Source organism: Myotis daubentonii, chromosome 9 (genome assembly GCF_963259705.1).
Source record: "Myotis daubentonii chromosome 9, mMyoDau2.1, whole genome shotgun sequence".
Taxonomy (NCBI): Eukaryota; Metazoa; Chordata; class Mammalia; order Chiroptera; family Vespertilionidae; genus Myotis; species Myotis daubentonii.
Window position 1 is genome coordinate 52,889,975 of NC_081848.1, and position 18,775 is coordinate 52,908,749.

General features: G+C 42.5%; 1 protein-coding gene and 1 pseudogene across 2 annotated transcripts in view; one reads left to right on the forward strand and one right to left on the reverse strand.

Moving 5' to 3' along the window:
- The window catches only part of PSMA1 (proteasome 20S subunit alpha 1), a 122,632-nt gene that overhangs the window by 64,138 nt on the left and 39,719 nt on the right, over window positions 1-18,775 (reverse strand). The gene's annotated exons all lie outside the window — the stretch shown is intronic.
- LOC132241678 (DNA-directed RNA polymerase II subunit RPB3-like) lies at window positions 5,462-6,566 on the forward strand (annotated as a pseudogene).

The window sequence follows — 18,775 nt, forward strand, 5'->3', positions numbered from 1 at the left end:
GGGGAATTTTCAGAGGTTTCTACTCTAATTTACCCCTGACCAACCTAGGTTTCCCCAAGAGTTGGAAAACTAAGCTCTTTCACAAGTTATTCCCACCAAAAAAAAATCTGTAGGTATTACAAAGTGGTAGGTACTATCACCACTGTTTTACAGATGAGAAAACTGAGGAACAGAGAAGTTAAATAAGAGGCTCAATAAACATTTGTGATTGGGTGGACCTTATTAGGCTTTTCTTGGGGGGAAGGGTTGCTATTTCAGTGTCTGGTGCTCAGTTCACTAGCATCTTGCATAATTCCTCTCCCCTCTCCTTTCTCCACCCTAACTTTCTCCATCCCAGAGGGCCCTCTACACTTCAGATCCATCTTCCTTTTTAGGCAGAAAGGATTTCCACTCTCACATATTTGGATTTTAGCAATTATCGAAATATTTATTTTCAAGCAGTTAATTCTCCCCTAATAGGAACACTAATACTCATGTTTAACGTAATACAATTTTCTCTACTGTTACATTCCTTTGGTTTTAACTTTTTTATGTCACCCAAGCCATTTTCAAAATAAAAACTATTCATATCACTCAGAATAAAAGAATAGGTTTAAACTTCCCAAATTAGACCTTATGTGATAGCCCTTCCTATATTTAACCCACCTGGACGCCCTCTTTCTTCAGCCTCCTTACATCATGCAGCAATTCCTAAATCTGGCTGTATATCTGTTACCTTGGGATCTCTGGAAAGGCAGTCCTGGGCCAAACTGCAGAGATTCTAATTCAGTAAATGAAGGTGGGCCGGGGATTCTGCATAGTGACAAAATTCCTCGGTGATTGTTTAGGAGCACGGATGGCACTGACCTCATTTCAGGGGCTCATGGACCACATGTAGCTAGTGCCCACCATATTGGACAGCGCAGGCATGGAACATTTCCATCACTGCCTGAAGTTCTAGTGGATAGCACTGGGCTAGACTATTTATTCTCCACAGCACTTACTGTGATGCTTAGCTAGTGTAGCCTTATCTCTATCCTTCCTGAACCTCCCAGACTCCTCCCATGCCATCTGAACTGTCACTTCCTAAACAGAAAACCTTCAAACAGCTCAGCACCTTCTCCGATGGTTCACTCTGCCTCTAGGCCTTAATTGATTTCCTCGGCTAAGGGCCAGAATATGGGGTTAGGGTCCTCTTTACTTCTGGTAACTGCTGTCATGCTCTTGTGAAAGACTCAACCACGTGGAGGCTCCTGTCATCTGGCTATTATCTCTCTCCTCCTTCCTACTGCTTCACTTCCAGCCTCCTGATCATCTTATTCCTCGGAGACGTCTACACCTGGCTCACAGTCTTCCTGTTTATCTCAAACCTTGCCGTCATCTTGGATAACGTCAATGTCCTGCTAACAATTGGTCCCTCAGTTCCTTGACCTTCTCATCTCCAATAAAAATAAGAGCTAACACTTGCTACATGCCAGTCATTAATCCAAGAAATCAGCATGTTATGTATTAACCCATTTGATTTCATGACAGCTCTGTAAAATAGGTCACTGTTATTATCATCTCCGTTTTACGGATGAGCAAACAGTTAAGTAATCTGCTCATGGTGTTGTCACCATTAAGTAGTGAAAGCAGGATCTAAACTCAGGCACACCAGTCCCAGAGAGCATATGCTTCATTCAATACAGATTTTCTCCTTCCAGTGTTGGTTTTTCTTCCATTCAGTCTCCGCTACCCAGTTCCACTGCTTTACCATGAATTCTGCCATCTCCTCTACCTGCATCGTCTTCATAACACTAATTCAGCTATGCCCTCATCTGACCAACTTCCTCATCCTCCAGCAGGTCAATAAAAGCAACAATAAAGTAATGATAATAATAAAATGCATATATGGTCTAAGTGTTTTTCACATATTAAAAACTATTAACGACAAAGGTCAGTAGCATTATCACTCTTCTACAGATGAGAAACCGAGACACAGAGAGGTTAAGTAACAAGTGCAATGTCACACAGGTCATAGATGATTGAGTCAGAATTTGAATTCAGTCAGGCCCCAGAGTTCACATTCTTATCTACTGTGCTAAGGATGATAAACCTGGAGTTGTGGGGAAAATCATTACCATCTTGGGATTTTTTTTCTCAAACTACTCATGCCTACTCTCCAGTTCTAAATGTTTGCTTATTTGTTTATTTTGAAAGAGCTTCTCAGATGTTTTGGACATTGGCCGCATATTGAGAACCACGAATTAGATCATTTCAACAACCTCCCAACTTGGCATTCTGGTTGAGTTCAACCTACTGTTGTCCTGCCAGCCTTGGTTAGGCCCACTTCATAGGAACAGGTCAGCGCTTGGCCTGAGAGTAGAGGCATCATGACCAGCACAATTGAATGAAGAATAAAAAAAGGCATCAGTATCAATAGCTTGGAGGGGCTGTAGCAAGCAGGGTCAGACAGATTTCTTAATGCCTTCATAAAGCTTGATGTGTGTGTTTTTCTCGCGTCCGTCTGATTTGATCTAATAGCCAGGACAAGGACCAACTGCTTACCTGGGCTTGCACAGGGCAGCAGTTTGCTCCTCATTAATCTGAAAGCTTCTAAAACAAGAAGAGAGAAGGAGAGCAAAGAAGGTAATCTTGTCATAGGTCCAAGGGAAAAGCAGTCTGGCTGAAACCTTTCAGTTCCCTTGGCCAGGAAGCAGCAATCTACGTAAACAGGAAGTTGAGAAGGTTGGGGGAGAGGGCAGTGGTTAGTTGGTGAGAACAAGAGCTGACGCCAGATCCGCGTAAGCGGTTACATGCAAAAGAGATTTCGATACAGGCCCAGACTTTGCATGTTAACCAGCCCCGCTCACTTTGGAGGCCTTTCATCAGGGTTGCTCTATGTGGTATGTGCTGGGCCCTGGATAAATCTTTGAGCACCTGCCCTTTTTTTTGTCAGTTGTCTGCTTAGGGTAGTTTTACTTTATCTCATTTAATAATCTAAACATTTTGTGAGAATGGGTTTACTGTTTCTGTGTTTTTAGGTAAGAAAACTAGCTCAGAGAGATTGTTACCTTGCCCAAATTCATTTACATTATACCAGTATACAACACTTTTGAAAACTGTCTCCTTTCTGTAAAAGTGACTATTAAGCATATAACCCATTAGAAAGGGGGTGCATGTGTTTTCTAAGGGTACCATAACAAATTACCACAAACCTGCTGGCGTAAAATAGCAAATCCATTTTGTCATCATTCTGGAGGCCAGAAGTCTGCAATCAAGGTGTTGGCCGGTGACACTACTTCGGAAGGCTCTAGGGGGAGAATACTTCCTTGCCTCCTCTTAGTTTCTGGTCATTCCAGACATTCTTTGCTTGTGGCTGCATGACTCCATTTTCCTTCTCTGTCTTCACATGGTCTTTCTTCTTTGTTCCTAATCTCCTCTTCTGTCTTTTATAAGGACACTCATCATTGGATTTACAGCCCACCTGGATAATCCAAGATGATCACATCTCAAGATCCTTAACTTAATTACAGCTTCAAAGACCCCTTTTGTCCAAATAAGTTAACATTCACAGGGGCAAGGTATGAGGACATGGATGTATCTTTTTGGGAGCCACCATTCAACCAACACCAGGGGATATCATTATTAAAATATAAATGCAGATTTTGTAGTATTTTGATAACCACAAGTTTGAGAGGGACATTATCTTTTTCTTTTTGATATCCTTTTCTGAGGATATTTTTTCCATTGCTTTTTAGAGAGAGAATGTAAGGGAGGTATGGAGGGGAAGAGAGAGAGAGAGAGAGAGAGAGAGAGAGAGAGAGAGAGAGAGACCTGTGGAAGAGACACATGGATTAGTTGCCTCCTGTACATGCCCTGACCAGGGCCAGGGATTGAACCTGCAACCCAAATACGTGCCCTTGACCGGGAATCCAAGCTGAGACCGGTGCCTGGGCCGATGCTGTAACCACTTAGCAACACTGGCCAGAGTGAGAGGAACATTATCTTGATTAATGTTCCCATGGCCAGATCCCCATTCTTTGAAAGAATAAATTTTTCCAAAATACTGCTCTCCCTAACCACTCCTACCCAAACCTTAGGTCTATCAGAATTTCAGGGCAAGGGAAGTGTATCACAAAGTGTATTTTGAAAATGCACTCCAAATGAAGATGATATACCCTTCTCACAAAGCACATGACCACCCATGGTTGAGAATTATTTCTCTGAGGGAATGGTATAACACAGGCTGATGGGTGAAGGAGAGCCTCAGGGTATGTTGATTGTATGTTGAAAAAAGAAAGAGAAAAATCTAACAACAGTAGTGATTATGGAGATTCAAAGTTGAATCGACCTAAAGAACCTCAGAATCCAAAGGCCAGGGTTGAAAGGAAAGGCATGATTACTGTCCAGGAGAAACACTGTTGTCCCTGTGATGTGTCTGAGATACAAATGCAGTCATGTCACTCTCTGCTTAAGATCTTCATTGGCTCCTGATGAATATTAAATGAATTTCATTTTCCTTATCACAGCACACAAGGACTCTGTAAACGAGCCTCTACTACTTGTTAGACTCATCTTTCACCACTCTTTCTCAAAGACCGTCTGCTCCTGCCACACCAAAATTCTTGCTATTTCCCAAACAAGTCATGTGCTTTATAGCTTTTCTAGCCTTGAACATTCTGTTACATCTGCTTGGAATGCTCTTCTCTCTTCTCTGCCTGGTAATTCCTACTGGCGCCTCAAGAGCAGTTTCCCTGCTGCTTCATCTGCAATTTTTCTTTAAGAAGCCTCCCTACTCCTTTCCATTAATCGGCACCTTCTCTGCTGTGATTTCAAGTCAGTTTGTTCATGGGAATTGTTGACCTTTGTTTTACCCAACCTTTCTCCAATACTTTGAGAGCTTTTAGAAAGAACTGCCATATTCATCCCTGAGTCCCCAGTATAGTAGGTGCTCAATAAACGTTTGCTGAAAAATGAAGGGACTGAGTCATCATGGCTTCAAGTTTGAAATACTTGGTTTGTTGACAGTGGGATTCACCCAGGCTTTCAATCTTTGTAAACCTGTCAGGCTAGAGCCACAGGCAGAGAAGAACATAGTGGCAGTCCTAACTGTAAGTCTATAAAAGGCACAAGAAGAAGGGATTGTAGGAAACTCAGTTTGGGAACATAATGGGGTTTAAGACAGATTGGGAGCTCTCAGTCCATTTCTCTACCTTCAACATGAAGACTACTACTGAAGTGGAATTATGTGTGGTTTTCGATCAATACCAGTGATAACACATCAGAAGGGGTAAGGATGACACTTCTATAACTAAGAAGTGTCAATACTGATAGCAGGGAGCTATATAGTTGTGGGATGAACTGGGGAACAGAAGACGAAAGGAAACATTTGTGAGACCCATTAGGAGTCTACTGAACAAGTTAAGAGGGACTTGGGTCGGGGGGGGACGGGGGGCACGCTGCAGGGTTGAGGCCAGTGGACCGCCTGGAGGCAGACGCGATGCCCTACTCCAACCAGCCCACAGTGCGGATCACGGAGCTCACCAACGAGAATGTCAAGTATGCATGCATATAAGCATAACCAATGGACATAAGATACTGGGGGGTAGGGGAGGCCAGGGGATTGTCAAGGGCGGGAAAAAAAGGAGACATATGTAATACTCTTTGTAATACTTTAAGCAATAAAACAATAAAAAAAAAAGAATGTCAAGTTCACCATCGAGAATACGGACCTAACGGTGGCCATTTCTATTCGGAGGGTCTTCATCGCCGAGGTGACTATAACAGCCATTGACTGGGTTCAGATTGATGCCAATTCCTCAGTCCTTCACGACGAGTTCATCGCTTACAGGCTTGGATTAATCCCCCTCACTAGTGATGACATTGTGGACAGGCGGCAGTACTCCTAGGACTGCACGTGTGAGGAGTTCTGCCCAGAGAGCTCCTTAGAGTTCACTCTCGACTTGCGATGCAATGAAGACCAGACTCCGCACGTCACCTCTGGAGACCTCATCTCCAGCAGCCCCCGGGTCATGCCAGTGACATCCTGGAATCGAAATAATGACCGCAATGACTACGTGGACCAGGACGACATCCTCATCGTCAAGCTGCGAAAGGGCCAGGAGCTGAGACTCCGCATCTGTACCAAGAAGGGCTTTGGCAAGGGACATGCTAGGTGGAACCCGACTGCAGGGGTGGCTTTTGACTATGATCCTGACAATGCCCTAAGGCACACAGTGTACCCCAAGCCAGAGGAGGGGCCAAAGAGCGAGTACTCAGAGCTGGATGAAGATGATTCCCTGGCTCCATACGACCTCAGTGGTGAACAGGAGAGGTTTTACTACAATGTGGAGGCCCGTGGCTCTCTGCGCCCCGAAACCATCGTCCTCTCAGCCCTCTTTGGGTTGAAGAAGAAGCTGAGTGACTTACAGACCCAGTTGAGCCATGAGATCCTATAATTCACCATAAATTAGCTGAAGCTTATCCGCCTGAGCGGAAAAGGATCCGAGCAGCAGCTGTGCAGCAGGTCTCCTGAGACCCTCCTAGTTCCTGAAGTTCCAACAGCTGTACTTAGACTTATTGGCAAGCCATCAGCACCAACTAGAAAGGTAGCAGAGGGAAAGGGTGCCCCTCCCAGCCTTGCTAGGTCCCAGGTAGATTACGGGTGCCCCTGGTATTTGAGGCAGGACAGTCCTTCACTGTGCATGCAGCATCCCTGGCCCTGCCTGCTAATGGCCACATCTCCCCAGAACTCAGACTTCCCTCCCCCCCTGGTCTGCTTGTAGAAGTCGTACTGCTTCCTTGTTGAAAACCAGTGAGCTAGGCCCTCCTCTTTCGGTTATTTCAGCTCTTGACTTACTTTCTCTATGAAAGTTAGCATTCTCACAGTTGTACCTTAGGTTTCTGCTGTTAGGATTGAGTGTTAGAAGGCTCATTCAGGCCGCCTACAAACCCAGCCCCTGACCATGGTCAGCCTATGCTTTGCTCAAATTCCCAAGCGTCTTTAGACCTTGGCTGTCCCTCCCCTACCTCATCCCCAAATAAACCCTGTATTTCATTCTCTAAAAAAGAAAAAAAAAAAAAAGGTAAGAGGGATTTGATCTTGGGCCCCATTGGCTGGTATACACATATTGTTTGAGAGTTTATTATATTCTTAGTTCCTGCCACTCTTACCTAATTATGAAAAAAGTGGATCATATTGCCCACCTCTGGCATTTGTTTAGGGCATCTGATCCATAGGCTGGGAACAGTTATGAGTCTTGGTATTAGAACTCTTCTTAAAATAATGTTAGCAACATCTGAATCAGTTGGCTCAAGCATCACAGTATAATCCAAGGTCTAAAACCAGGGTGCATACCAATTGGATAAGTTATTTAACTTTTATGTGCCTCAATTTCCTCTTTAGTAAATGGGTATGATATAATAGTATATACCTCATAAGGTTGTATTAAAAATATAACGGATTACTTAACCGTTAATAAGAGTGATCAATAAGCATTATCTATTATTATAACTATTAAGAAGCAATTACAAAATAATTGTAATTATGTGAGATGGTGGATATGTTAACTAACCTTATTGGAGGAACCATTTTACAGTATGTATGTGTATCCAATCATCAAGTTAGACATCTTAACTTTACACAATATGTCAATTCTCAAGAAAGCTTGGGTGGAGGGAGGCAAATACTCTAAAGTGCCACCTTCTGAACTGAAACAATAATAGTTATATTTTTCTAGCATGATAGGATCTGTATTAGTTAAGACTCTTAAAGATGCAAATGACAGAAACTCAGTTCAAACTAGCTTATGCCAAAAAGAGGACTTTCTTGACGTGTCTGAAAAGCCTAGGGTTATGGATACCAGTCAATACAGCTGGTTTTAGAGGCAAAAGGTGCCAGCACAGGACTTGGCTTTTTATTTAATCTCTCAGTTCTGCTTTTCTTCTATGTTAATTATATTCTCAGACAGGCTTCTCTCGTAGAAACGATATTGCTATTGACAATTTCAGACTTGCATTCCCACAAGTTAATCATGGTAGAGAGATCTATCAAAAATTTCAACACTGATTCTCATTGATCCAAAGCAAATCAAATGCTTATTCCTAACCCAACCACTGTCTTTCTGTTTGGCAAGGCCTGGATTGTGTGCCTACCACTGAGTGAGTAGTAGGGCCTTTCCACAAAGACAAATTAAGGTGTGGTGTCCAGAAGAAAAGCAATGGGAGGCAGAGAAGGACAGATTCAGGCTTGGGGGAGCCCGAAGCTTTATTGTTTTGGGCCTTTGCTTAATAAAAATATTACAAAATCACAAATTTAAAAATAAGTATTAAACTGAATATTACTAAGAATAAAAAAATAAATCACATCAAATTATTGGAATGTTGGTGATTTGGTTCCTTTCTTTAAGTCTATTTAGGCAATTTGCCAGAAATGCTTATATTTAAATGCTTCTTGATTGCCTGTCCTAGCTGGTTTGGCTCAGTGGATAGAGCGTTGGCCGGTGGACTAAAGGGTCTCAGGTTCAAATCCGGTCAAGGGCAGGTACCTTGGTTGCAGGCTCCTCCCCAGCCCCGGCCCTGGTCAGGACTCATGCAGGAGGCAACCAATAGATGTGTTTCTCTCAAATCAATGTTTCTCTTTGTCTTTCCCTCTCTTTTCCACTCTCCCTAAAAAAATCAATGGAAAAATATCCTCGGGGGAGGATAACTAAATAAATAAATGCTTCTTGATTGTAATGTGGCTTCCTCTCCCCATCTAGAACGCTCCATAATTCCTAGACTCTCCCAGCATTTACAGGAACCCATGTAGCTGGGGCTCTGAAGCTTAAAACTTTGTTAGCTTCACAATAAATTCACCTCTGGACATAGGGCAAGCAAAAACAACAGATGTCTATTTCTTATTAGCAATTTTTTGTTTTGTTTTAAAGAATGGTGATCTGCACATATATCCAAATAACTCTGCTCAGGCCACCGCGTCTGGGGAACCTTGAGTCTTGGCAGAACAAGTGATCATCATTTTGTACTTTGTGGCACTGGCCAAACCCAGCTGGATTTTTGCTACACTGATTTTAACAGCTCTGCACTCACGTAATTCAGTGCTTTAAAAGGCCATGTTTTATTTGGCACTGATGCTTTCAACAAATTTACAGGGACCGTTGGCCTGAGGAGTCAAAAGCTGAACCTGTTCTCCCTCAGCTCCTGGCCATGTCCTAATTTCTTCCTTCTTCTCATCTATTTTTTCTTCCACCCCTTACTTCTCATCTTCCTCCTTCCCTTCCTCCACTTTTCCTTCTTCCCTTTCCTCTTCCCCCCTGATTGTTTTGACAGATCTTTCAGTTCAGACAGTACATCACACATGAGGCCTAAATTATGAGCAAATTCCACTGACGTCAGGCCATTTGTACATCCAGTGAACTTGGCTCGGTTTTTGGCATTTGAGCTGTGTCCATTGGAGACGCAGACAAGTGCCTTCAGGGCAACAGAGGCATTCCAGATGGTGGTGCTCAGATAGGCTCCCCAGCACACTGCCTCCCATCTGGGCCAGCACTCTGAATGCCATAGGCCACTCTCAGCACATCCCCTTAGCTGCTGTTGACTCTTGGAAGCAGCGCAGCAACCATACTGTGACTTATCAGGGGAAACCTGCAGATGATTAACTCTGAGCCCATTATATGCTGCATTTCCATCCAAGCGGACTCCAGGCTCAGGGTAAACGCAGGGTAGGAGAGAGGGCAGACACAGTGGAACACCAGGAGTTTGGCAGCAATTGTAAATGCTTTCCCCAGCAAAGGAGACATATCAGTAGGAGAAGCAAAACATTTCGAGATATACAAACTTGGGTTCAAGTGCCTGCTATGTCACTCATTACCTGTGTGAACTTGAAAGATTGTGGTGGATATCTGTCAAGTGTTCTTTCCCACACTGCTACTTCTGGAAACAGCAACTGTTTTCCTTTGGGGCACTGCTTTCCTAGTCCATAAGGCTCAGAGCTCTGTCCTCCGAACCCCAGCCCCTCCTCTTTCCTATCCCTCAGTGATAGTACCTACCCAGCGGGGCCAATGAGTGTCCCAGCCCCCCGGACATAGCGAAGTCCACGGTTTATGCCAGCCATTATTGTGATTTCTTGAAAATTTCACATTTCTAAATTGGATCAAAGCTCTCTATGAATGTTAATATACCTTACAACTCCAAAACGAGGGAGGAAGGAAAACAGCTATCACGCTAGCTAGGAGAAATGGAGACATCTAAAGTTAAACGGTTTGCCTCCACTCCCCTGAACCACTGCCACAGCTACCCAGATTTATGGAGGCAATGTGGGATTACACATATGTGAATTTTCCTGGCAGCTGAAGATTATTCTTTCAAGGATTAAAGGACCTCTTTTTTTTCTGTTTAAACATATTATTCACAGACTTTTCTGACATGTTTAACACACTTCCCTTACTTTATGAAAGATACCACATTTAACCTCTTCTGGATGGCAAGGAGTCATCAGAATGAATAGTTCATTCTGTGTGATAACATAGTTTGGGGCTTTTTAAAAAAAAGTTTGTCCCACCCTGCACTTCCTAGCTCCTTCCTGCTCACCCAAGCACCACAGGGTGAGCTCCCCACAAGAATGAGCTTCATTCATAGCCAAAGCTCTGATTCTCTTCCTGTCTTACATCTCCCTTCCTGATGTGTTCTTGCATTCCTCTGGCTCTTGACCTTCTGTTTGCTTCCCGCTTCAAGTCCAGCAGTTTCCCCCCTTAGATCTCACCTGTGATCCAGCTGCTCTGTAACTGACCTTTGGTTCTCTTCCTCATATGCCATTCTGCCTTTGCCCTTGGGCCCTGTTCTGCCTCCAGCTGGCACTTGTACTGAGCCACGCTAGGGTCCCATGACAAGGGATCAGATGCTAGTGTTCCTGTTGCCTTTCACATGGTTAAATGGCCTGGATCATTTACTTCAGGGACAAACAACCTTACACACCACCATGGCCCTTAGAGTAAGACAAAATATCTGGGTGTAGAAGAAGGGTTATGACAGATATGCACACTGCTGCAGGGGGCACACTGTAATTGAGCAGTTCAGATATCAGTTCTCTGGGGAGTGTCAGTTACCATGGTTACTTGGGTTGTAGATGCTTTGTTGGAATGGTTACATTTCCAACCCTGACAGCCAGGTTCAATTGCTGGTTCCTGTATTGCCCAGGCCCTGCTTCCTCTTGTTCTCTCTCTGCTGACTCATGAGCCCAAGCCCACCTAGCTTATAACATCCTCTTTCTGCTTCAACTCTTCATCTCCATAAAAAAGACATAAAGATGAGTTAGTGAAACATAAAAATGTATGTATACACATGTGGAAATGGATCTTACCCTTTGTAAGGGTTAAAGGCAGCTGACATGCTAAAAATATTCTGAAAGAATGGATGCTCTTGGGTAAGCTATAGGAAACATTGCAAAACACAAAGCATGCAACATTTAATGTATAAACATCTCAGTTCCACTTTAAGAACTTCAGAGACTCCTGACCAATACCATGCTCTCAACAACCCTCTGAGAAGCTGCTTCTGCCTCCTTCACATGGAGCTGGTCCATCTGTCTGTCTAGCAACAAAGCACAGAGGAGCCTAGCCCAGAGGCCCCACCTTCAAAATGCATGCAGAAGCTTCCTCCTCTCTCCCCACCCCCCCCCCCCTGCCCAATTCTGCTCCCCCTTGCTTCGCAATCCCATGCACACTTGAATGCAGCGATCCTCAAACCTGGCCCCATGTCAGAATCTCCAGAGAGCAGTGTAAAATTCTGGTGTCCAGGCCCAACACAACCGATTAAATCGAAATTATGGGTGGGGGCCCAAGCATGAAATTTCCCCTTAACATTTTATTGAGAAAAACTGCAAACATGCAATTTGCAAGACACATATATCCATCACCTAGATCATCCTTTTAGCATTTTATTCTACTTGTCTATCCATCTTCTGGCATTTTACTAACATTCCTCTAAACATCCATTAATGCATTTCATTTTTTTTATACATTTTAAAGTAAATTAATTACTAGGTCCTATGGAGAGGGGAGAATGGAGAGTTAGTGCTTAATGGCCACAGTTTCTGTTTGGGGTGATGAAAAAGGTACAGAAATAGATACTGGTGATGGTTGCACGGTATTGTGAATGCAATTAATGCCACTAACTTGTACACTTAAAATGATTATAAAGGTAAATTTTATCATACAGACATTATATATGCATATGGTGCATATGTGTATTTTTAAATCATAATTTTTTAAAACAGTAAATTGCAAATAATGATATATTATTTCCTGAACTTAGATAGTGTGTATGTGTTTCATTATCATTTCTTTTTAAAAATATGCTTTTATTGATTTTTTTAGAGATAGAGGATGGGAGAAGGATAGAGAGATAAAAACATCGATGAGCCCCCTACTGGGAATGGAGCCGCAAACTGAGCATGTTCCCTGACCAGGAATGAAACTAGACCTTAACCACACCAGCCAGGCTCGTTATTCTTTATACTGTACACATATATTATAGATATTGCTGAATAGAAAGACTTTTAAAATATGCTTTTATTGATTTTTAGAGAAAGAGGAAGGGAGGGGGATAGAGAGATAGAAACATTGATGAGAGAGAACATTATTGATCAGCTGCCTCCTCCATGGCCATGGCCCCTACCCACTACTGGGGATTGAGCCTGCAACTGAGGTACATGCCCTTGACCAGAATCGAACCTGGGACCCTTCATTCCGCAGGACAGCAGTCTATCCACTGTGCCAAACTGGCTAGGGCATTAAAAGAATGAATAGTATTTTTTACTTGCAGGAAAATTTTACTCCAGTTCTATCAGGACCACCTACTCTTTCTCCTTCACCTACAAAAATTTTACCTTTCTTAAGGAATCAACATAACTTCCCCACTTCTAAGGAGTCTCTCTCTGGCTACTGCAGCCACCGTTAACCGCCCCTTCTTTTGAATTTGCTTAATATCTTTGCCATTCTTCCTAGACCAAATTAAATACTGCCTTATTTTATAGCCCTTCTCATTTCAGATAGAGAGATAGCCTGCTTGCACTCTCTCAGACCCATCCTCACCCTTCCAGGCTCAGCTCTCACAGGCTCTCTTGTTCTTTGGCTCTTGGTGCATTGAAGCAATGGGAAGCACCATCAAAGACTGAAAGCAGAGGAAGGGAGAGCCAGGGTATTTCTCACTCTTTCTTTCCCTGCTTCCTGTGGAATCTGGCAGGGGCCCACTGGACAGCCTCTCCCTTCCTGGCCCCAGGTCTCCCTTGGGCAGTTCCCCTCGTGGTTCTAGCTTCCTCTGCCTGTCAGTTCAGGCTTCTGGGCTCTGGGAGCACCATCTTCTTCCAGTGTCACCATGCAACGAGGGGAGTGACCTCCTAATTTTGCTAAATCTCTGGGTTGCTTCATCATTCTTTATTTGGCTTCTTCACTCTTCCATTCATCTATGTGACTAATCCTCTGTAAAAATAAAATGTCCTGTTCTCTGAAAGACCCATTTATTTTCCTGGCTACATCCCAGCTGATACAATGTATAGTATCAAAGAAAAAGAGCACAAGCCTGGAAGCTGGAGGTACCTAAGTTTGAGTCCTGTTAACTTACTCTATGAATTTGGACAAACAACTAAACCTCATTCTATAAACTGGGGGCTATACCACCTACATCATTGGGTTACTATGAATGTTAAATGGCAAACTCTATGGATAGCTCCTATACCATAGGTAGGACTCAATCAGTGGTAGCTACTATTGTTTATTTATAAGCCCCTTGACAGCATGGCCATATTATTATTCTCTTTGTGTCCTAGTGCTTTGTTTGTTTTGTTAATACTCACCAGATATATTTCCCCCCGTTGATTTTTAGAGTGGATGGGTGGGAGGCGGAGAGAGAAACATTGATGTGACAGAGATCCACCAATTGGTTCCGTCCTGGGGCGGGGATTGAACCTTTGACCCAGGTATGTGCCTTTGATCAGGAATTAAACCCGAAACCCTTCACTGCTCGGGGCAATGCTCTAACCATTTAGTACATAGTCCTAATGCTTTTTATAAAGGTCATATTCTTGCCTCTTAAATTTCACTTCATCAGCAACTTGCTATGTACTTGCTATTGTGCTGGGTACTAATTCTAGAAAACACAACACAAATAAAGCCCTTGCTTTCAATGTACTTACAGTTTAACAGGAGTGAGAGACGTGACACAAGTCTACAGAAAGGCATTCTGACAAACACGCCAAGCAGACACAAGTGACACTGATGGGTACATGGCTGAAGGAGTGAGGGACTAGCTGTCTAGGAATAGCAGGCACAGCTTCTGAGGAGTGGGAACTCGGCTGGCTCTGAAGGAAGAGAAGACTTCCCACAGCAAAGGATGCAGGGAAGGCGAGTTCAGGCAGAGGGAATGGCATGCTCTTTGCACTTTCTATTTCTTTCTGCCTGGAATTATCTTCACCCAGATTTTTGTATGGCTCACTTTATCATCTCTTTCAAATATTTCTTTGTTTATGTGTCACCTTTTCAGTGAGGGATCCCTGAAACCCTGCTGAAATATTAAAACATTGAAACATCTCCTTCTCATATCTCAGGTATCAAATAAAATGCCTTTTCCAGAAATGCCTTATCTCACCCTCCCAACCTAAAACAGCTATTCTGATCCTAGTTATGCCTTATAATATCATCATGTTTTATTTTATTCATACTACTCATTATTATCTAAAAGTTATTCTAGTTATTTATTTGTTTATTGTTTGTCCCCTCCCTTCTCCATTAGACTGTAGGCTTCATTAAGACCTGAGATCTTGACACATAGTAGGCATTCAATAAATATTTGTCAAATGAATGTAAAAGCTGTGCTAAAGGCTTCACATGGATTATCTCACCTACTATTCACAGCAACCCCCATTAAATAGCATTATCAGACTCTCCTTTTCTCAAGTGACAAAACAAAGGTTTAAAGAGCTTATACAGCTAGATAGAGGTAGAACCCAGATTTGAACACAGGCAGTTTGATTCCAGAACTCATTTTGAGTTAGTTTATTCAACTGTAGGACTTCTCAGAGCCTCAGAATCTGAAATCTGTAAGGGAAGGAAAGTATATACAATATTACCCAAATTTGCCTGGCCGGTGTGGCTTAGTGATTGAGTGTCGACCTATGAACCAGGATGCCGTGGTTTGACTCCCAGTCAGGGCATATGCCCAGGTTGTGGACTCAATCCCCAGTGTGGGACGTGCAGGAGGCAGCCAATCAATGATTCTTTCTCATCATTGATGTTTCTATCTCTTTTCCTTCTCCCTTCCTCTCTGAAATCAATAAAAATATATTTAAAAATAATAAAAATTAAAACATTATCCAAACTTACTTGACTACAGAATTCTCTTTGGGGTGTGTGTGTGTGTGTGTGTGTGTGTGTGTGTAATATTCCTAGAGTTGTATAGAAAAAATTTGGACATCCTGCCATATACTTCCTAGCTCATTTGACTGGAAAGTTGGTAGAGCTTCATTAACAGGTCAATAACATAATTTCATTGTAATCCCATATGGTATAATATACTTAAGAGGCACGGTGGGATGAAGAAGTAGACGTTGTCTCAATGGGAAAGCAATTGCAACAAAAGCAGTAGAGGAGGAAAGTATCTAGGTGAGAGACAAAGAAAAACAGGTAGTCATAGGAAGAAGAATGTGCAAAGATCAAAATCTGGGACTGCTCAGGATGTGGGCCTGAGTAAGTAAAGGAGCAGAAAGTTAAGTTTGGTCTGTGACACAGAGGAGCACACAGATCCTCAATGGATGAGTAGACATTGGTATTGTTTACTCAACATCTGTTCTCTTTCTTCCTCTTTCAAACAGAATCCCACATTTTCCCTTGTAATTTACCTCTTTCACTCAGTCCTGTGCTTCCTTAAGCTAGTCACCGTCCTTGCCAGTGAATGTTGTAGAAATGAATAGGTCACTTTATGCAATTCTGGTTAGTGAAACATAAAGTCAAGTCTACTTGGGGACTTCTGGAAAAGGTTTGCCTCTTCATGAAAAAGAGACACATGAGAAGAGGTATTGTTGTCTATATGTGATATCAGGGACTGGACAAAGCTAACATTAATAATGAGAATGGCGGGACAGAAAAATTGAATATTCTCTCTTTAGTTTTCTTTTGTGCTTTAAAAAAATCAGATATCTTGGGAGGCATATTAAAGAGATTAAATTTTAGGTAAGGAAAAAAGTCACTCATTTCCAGGAAATGGCATTATTCCGTTCCAGAATTTCAGCTATGAGTCTCTATCTCAGGTGACGGTCAGTTGACTGTTTCAGGAATGAAGGACTGAGTCTCCATTACGCATGTACCTTGCACAAAATATTGCAAAAGGGATGAATCAGTGCCAGCATAAGGGTGCTGCCTCAATTGGCGTAAGTGGGGCTTGTACTGGAAATGACATGAGGGGCATAGCTGTCAGATCAATGATGTAATACTCAAGTAAAGATCCCCAAACTACTGCAGCTGAGGATTTTAAAGATTCTTCTCATTTCTAAATTAGGTTCTTATCTCTTGGATGCTCCGCTACATCCAACTGGGAATCTTGTAAAATTCCCGCTTGAAACCTGCCATGTCTGCCATCTCTCCATATGAGGCTAGCTGCCTACATTCTTGCCTTAGAGCCTTTAGATATGCCCTAGAGAAGAGGCAGACCCTGTCAGAATCACCTCTTGAATTGTTGGTTTCTCTGGTGGAATGGAGATTCAATAAAAATAGAACAGGAGGTTCTCCTTGGCTAGATAATCCTGTCTACATGCTCCCTTTACAGCAATCAGACCGCCATGGGCTTCAGAGTCTGATTTCAACAGATTTTTAGATGAGCAGACATGAGGACTCCTACTCTTCAGTCCATGAACTTGTCCAAGGCCACACAGTTAGTAAGTAGAAGAATAAGAATTATAACCTAAGTTGTCTAACTCCCAAAATTTTGCACATAATCATTATACTAAATGAGACCTGTCAAAGTTTGTGTCAAGTGCCAGGCTGACGTGGCTCAGCCATTGAGTGTCGACCTATGAACCAGGAGGTCACAGTTCAATTCCCAGTCAGGGCACATGCCCGGGTTGTGGCTTGATCCCTGGTGTAGGGTGTGCAGGGAGCAGCCAATCAATGATTCTCTCTCATCATTGATTCTCTCTCTCTCTCTCTCTCTCTCCCTTCCTCTATGAAATCAATAAAAATGTTTTTTAAAAAGTTTGTGCCAAGGAACTTTATGCATGAGAAAATCCTGTGAAGTCAGGAAAAAGTGGTGAAACTAATCTTCACCCCAACTGAGGGCACATTTATCATTTATATCCCTTCTACTGAAGAGGACCCAGCAGGATGGAGAACCCATGAACCTCTAAACTTTGACTAGAGAGGGAATCTCAGTTACTATGATGGAGATGGTTTCCCAGAACTGGACACTTGGGCAAAGCTGCCTTGGGCAATGAACAGGCTGGGCAATTTATCACCACTGAGGCATTTGTTTGAGATAAGAGAGTAGAAATTGTTTCATATTCTCTTCCTTAACTTGGTACATTCATTGGACAAGGAGCTCTGTGCCAGGCTTTCAAGATCCTTTTGTACCTTCAAAGGCATGAAAGAATGATAGTTATAGAAATTTGTTTGTATATTATATATAAAATACATAATGATATTATATGTATTTAAATGTTTATTACATTATATGTAATTTTCTATTTTATATATATTATATTTTTATATGTAAAATCATTGTCCATTTTATAATATAATTTTTTATTTTATAGTTATACTAGAGACCCAATGCACGAAATTTGTGCAAGAGTAGGCCTTCCCTCCCCCGTCTGCCGGCACCAGCTTCCCTCTGGCACCTGGGACCTGGGTTTCCCTCACAGTCCCGGCTTCGTCCAGAAGGTCATCTGGAAGGACGTCTGGTCTAATTAGCATATTACGCTTTTATTATTATAGATCTACACATTATAACTATAATTATATTTATATAGCATAATCACTTTATTGTTTTATATATAATTATTATTATCTTATAAATCTATAATCTACAAAATGCTTGCAATATGACCCTTTTTTGGAGGGAGGAATGGGAAACCATGCTGATAATCTTGGAGTAGCCATAGTTGGACAGGTTCTAAAAATGCCTGTTGGTGAAGCAACAGATGAGGTGGTGATGAAGTTTAAAATAAATAAATTTGGAGAGGCAAGACAAGACGCTGTAACTATTGGTCTAAAGCAGGGGTCCTCAAACTACGGTCCACGGGCCACATGCGGCACGCCGAAAACATTTATCCGGCCCGCCGGGTGTTTTTGCCGCCGCTGTGTGCATAGGAATTTGTTCATAGTTTTTTTTTTAAACTATAGTCCGGCCCTCCAACGGTCTGAGGGGCAGTGAACTGGCCCCCTGTTTAAAAAGTTTGAGGACCCCTGGAAAGTGAAGAGAAAGAACACAGCCTGCATTGAGTGCTAATTGCATTTTCACTAAAAGCAGGGATAAGGATTGTCAGTGTTTCTCATCAATTACTTGTGGGCTCAGCAGAAGAGAGTTAACCTGGAGCCATTTCAAATTTCACTCGAGAATCATGCTCAGTAAGGTGAAGTGACCCTAACAGAGTTTTGGTTTATCTGATTCCCACGGCTGTGGGAGGAAACATAAGCGACAAGCTAGAGGTAAATGTTTCACCCACAATGAGAGCACCTCCAAAGTACCCAGGATACCACCCAGGAGAAGAATAGTCAGCTTTGAACATCTGCCAGAAAGAGATAGCTTTAAATATTCGCCACAGATGGAGGAG